Here is a 10193-nt window from a genome sequence, read left to right as displayed (position 1 = left end):
CAGTTTGGTAAGTTCTTTAGTCACTACCTCGTGAAAGGTATCGATTGAGTCGTGAGGAAGGGTAGGAAAGAACACAGATTTAGGCTTAAAAGGAGTGTTAGCAGCTCTGTCTGTGCGTGTTTATCTTACTCCCACTACTTGTTGGGTAAGTTCGGTACTTGATGAAATGCCCCCTAAGGAGAAAACAGTTTGTAACATGTCTGTGTCCCCAACTGTGAGTTCAGGAATACTCTCGGTTGTTTCTGGATTTGTGCCAGGTTTCTTTTTCACTAATGAGTGCCACTTGGAAAGTTTAAGTTTCCTAATGAATTTAAAAACGTCTACCCTTGTATCAGCATAATTGAACAGTTCGGTTGGGAAAAAAGTAAGTCCCAAGCATAGGGTTTGTTTTTCTTCAAAACTAAGTGTTCTTGATGATAGGTTTACTATAGTTTTTTTTACCGTTTGTTCATCTATCTTTATTTTCTTTTTCTGTAACCCCCACGTTTGGTTCCCATTGGTTTTTTGCTGTTTTTTTCTTCTCCTCTGCTGGAGCTTGAGTCGTCTCTGTCGCGATCTCCCCTGCCTCTTGCTCTTCCCCTTGGACATCCTCATGTTGGAATCTGTTTGGGAGGCGGCTGATATTGCATTTCCGTTTCTGTTTTGCGTCGTGTTCTTAGGACGCGGAATTCCTGAAAAAAATTCGCCGGTTTCTTAGTTATATCAACTATAGAAATTGTGCTTGAGGATAGTTGTGATGTATCAGTGTCCAAACCACTTGTCCTTATCACTCCTGTTTGGTCGCTTTCCATGTTGGTAGGATTTTGTGCACTGGTTTTGTCATCCTGTTGATTGTACAGGTAATCATATTTCGGACTGTACGTCAGGATGCGTCCACTGTCATAGTCACCGCAATCACGATGCAATTTTCTTTGTTTACGATATTTAATATCTTCTTCGTGTTTTTTTAATCTGCCTTTCAGCTCTTCTTTGAATTTCTTTATTGTCTCCTGTTCTGTACTTTTCAGAAATACATCATCCAATTCTTTCAGTTGTTGTAAGATAACCTCTCGATCCTCCCAGGCATATTTAATTAATATGCACAACATATTTTTCGAGCTACTTGCAGAGTTTTGTGACCATTCCTCCAACATTTTGGGGTTCAGTGATTCATGGGATGGTGTGATGTAGATTCTGAGACCTCTTTGTACCATTTCTTTATCTACATAATCTTGTAGTGATGTTGCCTCCCACCATTTGGCACTTTCTTGTTTTTTTAGTTTTTCATATTTCCTTAATTGTTCATTTAGGGGATCATTTGTAGATTTCTCTTGTATTACAGTATGTGGTCCACCTTTGCCTGGAGCTCTGGCAAATAATGACGCTGCCTCGCGTCTTCTTTCTCGTCCATATCTGCATATGGCCCCGCGCTGGTTGATGTCTGGATAGCTGTGCAACCCGTGTATTTCAACTGTTTACTTCGCGTTGGTACTTCTGAGGATGTCGCGGTACTCCGTACCGCTTCGTGTTATGAAACACAGTCTTTGCTTTCAATTTCGCATGTACATACTGCCCCGCTGCAATCTGCGGTTCCTGATGCCGTATTTTCTGCACTACAGGATGGTGTTACCAAGAATACCGGTCAGAGTCTTTAGAATCAGTGGTGTGTATTCAGTCTTGCGATGTGTGCCGTCTTGAACCCGCCTGCCCCGTCTCAGCACAATCCCCGTACCCCCTGCGCTGCACCGGAGAAGCCGCCGCACTCCTGCTTTGGCTTAATCCGGGAGACACAAAGGGATCCACAAAGGAAGGCTTACCGTACGGGGTTAAGGCGTCACCTCTCGTCTTGTTTCTTCTCGTGCGTGGAATCCACTGGATCCCTCGTAACAAATCAGTCTGTTTCAAAGAAAGGGTTCTTCCGGGATCCTGCTCCCATCATCAGATGGCGCGTTCATCGGCGAACCCAGAATGCCGAACAAGTAATTATAAATCCATAAGTTGCTCGTAAGCATAACGCGTACTCGGTAGTTTGTATGCTCAAATCGTTTTACAAAACGATTTGAGCATACAAACTACCGAGTGCACGTTATGCTTACGAGCAACTTATGGATTTATATATATATATATATATATTAAAGCTCCTTCGTTCCACCAGTCATCTCGGGGCACTCGTCGGCGGGTGCTGTAACGCGCTGGCAGCCGCGTTAAATGTAAAGGCTCGATGATCAATTTTCGTTCGTGAAAACAGATATAAGCACTCCGGGTAGAAAACAGGATTTTATTTCACCAACAGCAGTTAGTACAACTAACTATATAGGAGCAATTTCAATGGTTTTTTAAATACTAATTCCTAACTATATAAGGCCTGAAACCTATGGTTTTTTCTGTGAATTTCAAAGGCTTTTTAAATGCTAACTCCTAACTATATATGACCTGAAACCTATGGTTTTTTAAGTGAATTTGCAAGGTTTTTTAAATGCTAATTCCTAACTATATATGACCTGAAACCTATGTTTTTTTAAGTGAATTTGCAAGGTTTTTTAAATGCTAATTCTATTAGCGGATAACGTTTAAATATGTTAATATCCTTCTGGGACCACTTTTTAAATGGTAATTCCTAACTATGTCAGGCGTGAAACCTATAGTTTTTTTCAATAAATTTCAAAGTTTTTCTAAAAGCTAATTCTATTAGCGGATAACGTTTAAATATGTAAATATCCTTCTGGGACCACCTGAGCAGCCCTAGGGAGTCAGGGTGTTTCTAACCGCCTTCCTAACAGAAACATGGATGAATGCCTCTTCAGCCCCAGACATCACCATTGCCATCCCGGAAGGCTATAGGATCATTCGCAAGGACCGTACCGGCCACACAGGAGGAGGCATCGCTATCGTCCATAAGAATTCCATCCGCATCTCAACCACCTCAGACGTCAATCTCGCCAACTCTGAACACCTTCACTTCCAGATCCACATCGACCCCAAGACCACACTCAGAGGCACCCTCCTTTACAGGCCACCAGGACCCCGCGCACAATTTAGTGAAGACATCACGGACTTCATCACTCCACACGCGCTCCCCTCCGAGGACTACATCCTTTTGGGAGACCTCAACTTTCACCTTGAAAAGAACAACGACCGCAACACCACCACCCTTTTGGACAACCTCGCAAACCTCGGACTTAAACAACTTGTCACTACCCCCACCCACATCGCAGGTCACACACTCGACCCTATCTTCACCTCCAGCAAGCATGTTTCCTTCAGCCACACCACAGCTCTCCTTTGGACTGACCACAGCTGCGTTCACTTCACCTACAACAAGCCCACATCCAACAACCACCCTCAACCCACTCTGCAAAGAAACTGGAACAAACTCACCATCGACCAGATCTCCTCATCGCTTCTTCAAAAGCCCCCCGCCCACTCCTCAAACCCAGACCAAGCAGCCACCAACCTCACCCAATGGTTATCCAACAGCGCCGACATCCTAGCACCACTGAAAAAACGACAAATCAAACTAGGCAGCAAGAAAGCCTCCTGGTTTCAACGATGATCTTAAGAAATCCAAGAAACTCTGTCGCTCCCTCGAGAAGGCCTGGAAAAAAGACCCAACCACCAGCACCAAGGACGCCTTCAAAAACGCCACCCGCATACACCACCAACTAATCCGAAATGCCAAGAAAGCAGCCTTCAAGGACCGTCTAGATAACAACGCCCACAACAGCAAGGAATTATTCAACATCATCAAGGAATTTACCAACCCCTCAGCCAACTCCAACGACATCACCCCCTCTCAAGCCCTCTGCGACTCCCTAGCCTCATTCTTCCACAACAAAATTGCAGACATCCACAACAGCTTCGACAACCAACCCGAAGATCAACCCACCCAATCCCCTGCAGGACCCCTACCCCCCCTGAACATCCTCAATGACTGGAAGCCAATCTCCACAGAGGACACCATCCGTCTGATGAACTCTATCCACTCAGGATCCCCCACAGACCCTTGCCCTCACCACATCTTTAACAAAGCAGACTCCATTATTGCACCGCACCTCCGAGACGTCATCAACTGCTCCCTCAACTCCGCTACCTTCCCGGAAAGCTGGAAACATGCCGAACTCAGCGCCCTCCTGAAGAAACCCACAGCTGACCCCACCGAACTCAAAAACTATCGCCCTATCTCACTCCTTCCATTCCCGGCCAAAGTCATCGAGAAAGCTGTCAACAACCAGCTCGCCGCATTCCTCGAAACCAACAAATCCCTCGACTCCTCACAGTCCGGCTTCCGAGCCAAGCACAGCACCGAAACCGCCCTCATCGCAGCTACAGACGACATTCGAACTCTACTGGACAATGGAGACACAGTCGCCCTCATCCTCCTCGACCTCTCCGCAGCCTTCGACACAGTCTGCCATAGCACCCTTCTACAGCGCCTCAAAAACATCGGAATCCAAGGAAAAGCACTGGAATGGATCACCTCGTTCCTCTCCGGTAGAACCCAGAGAGTCCGCCTTCCACCATTCAAGTCAGAGGCCACTGAAGTCATCTGCGGCGTACCTCAAGGGTCCTCACTCAGTCCCACCCTCTTCAACGTTTACATGAGCCCCCTCGCGGCCATCGCACGCCAACATAACCTCAACATCATCTCCTACGCCGACGACACTCAACTGATCCTATCACTCACCAGAGACCCTAACACGGCCAAAACCAACCTACACGAAGGAATGAAAGAAGTAGCTGAATGGATGAAGCACAGCCGTCTGAAACTGAACTCAGACAAAACAGAAGTCCTCATCTTAGGTACCTCCCCCTCCGCCTGGGACGACTCTTGGTGGCCAGAGGCCCTTGGAAAAGCACCCATCCCGACGGACCACGCACGGAACCTGGGCGTCATCCTGGATTCCTCACGCTCGATGAACAGACAAGTCAACGCCGTTTCTTCATCTTGCTTCAACATTCTTCGCATGCTCAAAAAAACATTTCGCTGGATCCCTACCGAAACTAGAAAAACAGTCACCCACGCTCTGGTCACGAGCCGACTGGACTACGGAAACACCCTCTACGCCGGCACCACCGCAAAACTCCAGAAAAAACTATAACGCATCCAGAACGCCTCAGCCAGGCTCATATTAGACATCCCGCGTAAAGAACACATCTCTGATCACCTGAAAAACCTCCACTGGCTCCCCGTCAATAAGAGGATCACTTTCCGGCTCCTAACCCACGCACACAAAGCACTCTACGAAATCGGACCCGAATGCCTCAACACACGACTATCCTTCTACACCCCCTCCCGCCAGCTACGATCCACTTTTGGCCGCCATAAATGTGGCAGGGTATGCTCAGACGTGAGTCCCTTGCTCACTTTGCCACTGGATTCAAGCAAGCCGGGCTGAAGACAGCTGGAATGCCAGAAACCGGTCCTCGGAAGCTTGTTTCCGGTCCAGGAAAGACATGGCTTGGCAGTTCGGGCTGGACTGTTCCCATGAGGCACAGGGTCAGTCAGACTGATTTGCATATAGCCATGTCTGAACTGGGGTGGCAGAGTGGGCTAAAGAACGATGATGGATTAAACCCAGATCTTTTGACTGGGTGTGAGTGTTTGATTGATTCAGATGCTCCGTCCATCACCACCCCCTTTTGTACCGCTTTTGGCCGCCATAAGTGTGGCAGGGTATGCTCAGATGTGAGTCCCTTGCTCACTTTGCCACTGGATTCAAGCAAGCCGGGCTGAAGACAGCTGGAATGCGAGAAACCGGTCCTCGGAAGCTTGTTTCCGGTCCAGGGAAGACATGGCTTGGCAGTTCGGGCTGGACTGTTCCCATGAGGCACAGGGTCTGACTGATTTGCATATAGCCATGTCTGAACTGGGGTGGCAGAGTGGGCTAAAGAACGATGATGGATTAAACCCAGATCTTTTGACTGGGCGTGAGTGTTTGATTGATTCAGATGCTCCGTCCATCACCACCCCCTTTTGTACCGCTTTTGGCTGCCATAAGTGTGGCAGGGTATGCTCATACGTGAGTCCCTTGCTCACTTTGCCACTGGATTCAAGCAAGCCGGGCTGAAGACGGCTGGAATGCCAGAAACCGGTCCTCGGAAGCTTGTTTCCGGTCCAGGGAAGACATGGCTTGGCAGTTCGGGCTGGACTGTTCCCATGAGGCACAGGGTCAGACTGATTTGCATATAGCCATGTCTGAACTGGGGTGGCAGAGTGGGCTAAAGAACGATGATGGATTAAACCCAGATCTTTTGACTGGGTGTGAGTGTTTGATTGATTCAGATGCTCCGTCCATCACCACCCCCTTTTGTACCGCTTTTGGCCGCCATAAGTGTGGCAGGGTATGCTCAGACGTGAGTCTCTTGCTCACTTTGCCACTGGATTCAAGCAAGCCGGGCTGAAGACGGCTGGAATGCCAGAAACTGGTCCTCTGAAGCTTGTTTCCGGTCCAGGGAAGACATGGCTTGGCAGTTCGGGCTGGACTGTTCCCATGAGGCACAGGGTCAGACTGATTTGCATATAGCCATGTCTGAACTAGGGTGGCAGAGTGGGCTAAAGAACGATGATGGATTAAACCCAGATCTTTTGACTGGGTGTGAGTGTTTGATTGATTCAGATGCTCCGTCCATCACCACCCCCTTTTGTACCGCTTTTGGCCGCCATATGTGTGGCAGGGTATGCTCAGACGTGAGTCCCTTGCTCACTTTGCCACTGGATTCAAGCAAGCCGGGCTGAAGACGGCTGGAATGCCAGAAACCGGTCCTCGGAAGCTTGTTTCCAGTCCAGGGAAGACATGGCTTGGCAGTTTGGGCTGGACTGCTCCCATGAGGCACAGGGTCAGACTGATTTGCATATAGCCATGTCTGAACTGGGGTGGCAGAGTGGGCTAAAGAACGATGATGGATTAAACCCAGATCTTTTGACTGGGTGTGAGTGTTTGATTTATTCAGATGCTCCGTCCATCACCACCCCCTTTTGTACCACTTTTGGCCGCCATAAGTGTGGCAGGGTATGCTCAGACGTGAGTCCCTTGCTCACTTTGCCACTGGATTCAAGCAAGCCGGGCTGAAGATTGCTGGAATGCCAGAAACCGGTCCTCGGAAGCTTGTTTCCGGTCCAGGGAAGACATGGCTTGGCAGTTCGGGCTGGACTGTTCCCATGAGGCACAGGGTCAGACTGATTTGCATATAGCCATGTCTGAACTGGGGTGGCAGAGTGGGCTAAAGAACGATGATGGATTAAACCCAGATCTTTTGACTGGGTGTGAGTGTTTGATTGATTCAGATGCTCCGTCCATCACCACCCACTTTTGTACCGCTTTTGGCCGCCATAAGTGTGGCATGGTATGCTCAGACGTGAGTCCCTTGCTCACTTTGCCACTGGATTCAAGCAAGCCGGGCTGAAGACGGCTGGAATGCCAGAAACCGGTCCTCGGAAGCTTGTTTCTGGTCCAGGGAAGACATGGCTTGGCAGTTCGGGCTGGACTGTTCCCATGAGGCACAGGGTCAGACTGATTTGCATATAGCCATGTCTGAACTGGGGTGGCAGAGTGGGCTAAAGAACGATGATGGATTAAACCCAGATCTTTTGACTGGGTGTGAGTGTTTGATTGATTCAGATGCTCCGTCCATCACCACCCCCTTTTGTACCGCTTTTGGCTGCCATAGGTGTGGCAGGGTATGCTCATACGTGAGTCCGTTGCTCACTTTGCCACTGGATTCAAGCCAGCCGGGCTGAAGACGGCTGAAATGCCAGAAACCGGTCCTCGGAAGCTTGTTTCCGGTCCAGGGAAGACATGGCTTGGCAGTTCGGGCTGGACTGTTCCCATGAGGCACAGGGTCAGACTGATTTGCATATAGCCATGTCTGAACTGGGGTGGCAGAGTGGGCTAAAGAAGATGATGGATTAAACCCAGATCTTTTGACTGGGTGTGAGTGTTTGATTGATTCAGATGCTCCGTCCATCACCACCCCCTTTTGTACCGCTTTTGGCTGCCATAAGTGTGGCAGGGTATGCTCATACGTGAGTCCCTTGCTCACTTTGCCACTGGATTCAAGCAAGCCGGGCTGAAGACGGCTGGAATGCCAGAAACCGGTCCTCGGAAGCTTGTTTCCGGTCCATGGAATACATGGCTTGGCAGTTCGGGCTGGACTGTTCCCATGAGGAACAGGGTCAGACTGATTTGCATATAGCCATGTCTGAACTGGGGTGGCAGAGTGGGCTAAAGAACGATGATGGATTAAACCCAGATCTTTTGACTGGGTGTGAGTGTTTGATTGATTCAGATGCTCCGTCCATCACCACCCCCTTTTGTACCGCTTTTGGCCGCCGATTAGTGTGGCAGGGTATGCTCAGACGTGAGTCCCTTGCTCACTTTGCCACTGGATTCAAGCAAGCCAGGCTGAAGACGGCTGGAATGCCAGAAACCGGTCCTCGGAAGCTTGTTTCCAGTCCAGGGAAGACATGGCTTGGCAGTTCGGGCTGGACTGTTCCCATGAGGCACAGGGTCAGACTGATTTGCATATAGCCATGTCTGAACTGGGGTGGCAGAGTGGGCTAAAGAACGATGATGGATTAAACCCAGATCTTTTGACTGGGTGTGAGTGTTTGATTAATTCAGATGCTCCGTCCATCACCACCCCCTTTTGTACCGCTTTTGGCCGCCATAAGTGTGGCAGGGTATGCTCAGACGTGAGTCTCTTGCTCACTTTGCCACTGGATTCAAGCAAGCCGGGCTGAAGACGGCTGGAATGCCAGAAACTGGTCCTCGGAAGCTTGTTTCCGGTCCAGGGAAGACATGGCTTGGCAGTTCGGGCTGGACTGTTCCCATGAGGCACAGGGTCAGACTGATTTGCATATAGCCATGTCTGAACTAGGGTGGCAGAGTGGGCTAAAGAACGATGATGGATTAAACCCAGATCTTTTGACTGGGTGTTAGTGTTTGATTGATTCAGATGCTCCGTCCATCACCACCCCCTTTTGTACCGCTTTTGGCCGCCATATGTGTGGCAGGGTATGCTCAGACGTGAGTCCCTTGCTCACTTTGCCACTGGATTCAAGCAAGCCGGGCTGAAGACGGCTGGAATGCCAGAAACCGGTCCTCGAAAGCTTGTTTCCAGTCCAGGGAAGACATGGCTTGGCAGTTCGGGCTGGACTGCTCCCATGAGGCACAGGGTCAGACTGATTTGCATATAGCCATGTCTGAACTGGGGTGGCAGAGTGGGCTAAAGAACGATGATGGATTAAACCCAGATCTTTTGACTGGGTGTGAGTGTTTGATTTATTCAGATGCTCCGTCCATCACCACCCCCTTTTGTTCGCTTTTGGCCGCCATAAGTGTGGCAGGGTATGCTCAGACGTGAGTCACTTGCTCACTTTGCCACTGGATTCAAGCAAGCCGGGCTGAAGATTGCTGGAATGCCAGAAACCGGTCCTCGGAAGCTTGTTTCCGGTCCAGGGAAGACATGGCTTGGCAGTTCGGGCTGGACTGTTCCCATGAGGCACAGGGTCAGACTGATTTGCATATAGCCATGTCTGAACTGGGGTGGCAGAGTGGGCTAAAGAACGATGATGGATTAAACCCAGATCTTTTGACTGGGTGCGAGTGTTTGATTGATTCAGATGCTCCGTCCATCACCACCCACTTTTGTACCGCTTTTGGCCGCCATAAGTGTGGCAGGGTATGCTCAGACGTGAGTCCCTTGCTCACTTTGCCACTGGATTCAAGCAAGCCGGGCTGAAGACGGCTGGAATGCCAGAAACCGGTCCTCGGAAGCTTGTTTCCGGTCCAGGGAAGACATGGCTTGGCAGTTCGGGCTGGACTGTTCCCATGAGGCACAGGGTCAGACTGATTTGCATATAGCCATGTCTGAACTGGGGTGGCAGAGTGGGCTAAAGAACGATGATGGATTAAACCCAGATCTTTTGACTGGGTGTGAGTGTTTGATTGATTCAGATGCTCCGTCCATCACCACCCCCTTTTGTACCGCTTTTGGCTGCCATAGGTGTGGCAGGGTATGCTCATACGTGAGTCCCTTGCTCACTTTGACACTGGATTCAAGCTAGCCGGGCTGAAGACCGCTGAAATGCCAGAAACCGGTCCTCAGAAGCTTGTTTCCGGTCCAGGGAAGACATGGCTTGGCAGTTCGGGCTGGACTGTTCCCATGAGGCACAGGGTCAGACTGATTTGCATATAGCCATGTCTGAACTGGGG

At 49.6% G+C, this 10193-nt stretch overlaps 1 pseudogene; it reads right to left on the bottom strand.

The window, feature by feature from the left end:
• Positions 1–458: 458 nt before the first annotated feature.
• The window catches only part of LOC147692389 (uncharacterized), a 50872-nt pseudogene continuing 41137 nt past the window's right edge, over positions 459–10193 (bottom strand).

Source organism: Lissotriton vulgaris, chromosome 9 (assembly GCF_964263255.1).
Source record: "Lissotriton vulgaris chromosome 9, aLisVul1.2, whole genome shotgun sequence".
Taxonomy (NCBI): Eukaryota; Metazoa; Chordata; class Amphibia; order Caudata; family Salamandridae; genus Lissotriton; species Lissotriton vulgaris.
The sequence above is the reverse complement of the archived record's forward strand: the minus strand, read 5'-3'. Positions and strand labels throughout refer to the sequence as shown.